Source organism: Perkinsus marinus, assembly GCF_000006405.1.
Source record: "Perkinsus marinus ATCC 50983 genomic scaffold scf_1104296975104, whole genome shotgun sequence".
NCBI lineage: Eukaryota > Perkinsozoa > Perkinsida > Perkinsidae > Perkinsus > Perkinsus marinus.
The window spans coordinates 1-1083 of NW_003200866.1; the positions used below are offsets into that span (position 1 = coordinate 1).

The following is a 1083-nucleotide window of genomic DNA, read 5'->3' on the forward strand; positions in this document are numbered from 1 at the left end:
CTTGTACCAGTGTTCAGAACACTGTGTTCTGGTGACTGGTGACACAAGATTCGAGAGGAGATACCCATTTATAGATTGCCTAGAAATTATTTGGTGTTGTGTAACCAATTATCACCATGCTGACGAGTCACGCGATTCGAGGGAATTTCAAACTACAAACAGGGAACTTTAGCCAATGATTGGTGACGTTTAATCCTCGTGCAACCTGATCCATCATTGTACCTTACTTCTTACACTTCAAACTTCAGATACCTTTCAACGATGTAATGCAGTTGAATTACTCATGCTAGCAACGTCAAAGAAAATGGAGAACCCGGGCATCGATCCCGGTGCCTCTCGCTTGCTAAGCGAGCGCTCTACCATTTGAGCTAGTCCCCCACGCGCGTGCTTTCAGAGATGCTTATGCTTTGTGAGGGTCGCTCAAATGGCCCCTGATCCCCTTGCCCAAAGTTGGATATACCGTGGACCGGAGTCTAGCGCCACGTGCCCACTTTGGCAACATTGGACAGGGGGAGTGGGGACGCACGTGAGTTTCATACCTTTACCATGTGCAGTTTGGTCGTTTAGCTCAGTCGGTTAGAGCATCGTGCTAATAACGCGAGGGTCGCAGGTTCGAGCCCTGCATCGACCACTCTTTATTTATCTTTGCTCACTCGTGTTCTCGCTAGCTCGACCTAGGGCGGAATGGATCAGTACAGACTCATTCCGACTAAAACTTAAACTCAATAATGCCCAGACCCAGGATCGAACTGAGGACCTCCAGATCTTCAGTCTGGCGCTCTCCCAACTGAGCTATCTGGGCTGAATCACGAATACATCGGATCACCTGCCTGCGTGGCCGATAGACATTTTTATCAGTAATGGAAAACGTCCTTCCGAGCCAGTGAACACTTTTCACAGTAATGGAAAACATCCTTCCGAGCCAGTGAACACTTTTCACCAATGAAAAGCACCACCTGATTCACAATGCGGCCTGCGAGGATCGAACTCGCGACCTTAGGATTATGAGACCTACGCGCTACCTACTGCGCCAAAGCCGCATGAAAGGCGGTAAATGTCCAAGAGTGGAGTTGACCGACTTAC

General features: G+C 48.8%; 4 non-coding genes across 4 annotated transcripts; 1 reads left to right on the plus strand and 3 right to left on the minus strand.

The window, feature by feature from the left end:
* Positions 1-305: 305 nt before the first annotated feature.
* Positions 306-378, minus strand: Pmar_PMAR008016. The gene has a single exon. It is a non-coding gene; the product is annotated as a tRNA-Ala (tRNA).
* Positions 379-557: 179 nt separating this feature from the next.
* Pmar_PMAR008017 lies at positions 558-631 on the plus strand. The gene has a single exon. It is a non-coding gene; the product is annotated as a tRNA-Ile (tRNA).
* A 98-nt stretch (positions 632-729) lies between these two features.
* Pmar_PMAR008018 lies at positions 730-802 on the minus strand. The gene has a single exon. It is a non-coding gene; the product is annotated as a tRNA-Phe (tRNA).
* Positions 803-967: 165 nt separating this feature from the next.
* Pmar_PMAR008019 lies at positions 968-1040 on the minus strand. Its single transcript has one exon. It is a non-coding gene; the product is annotated as a tRNA-Met (tRNA).
* Positions 1041-1083: the final 43 nt, after the last annotated feature.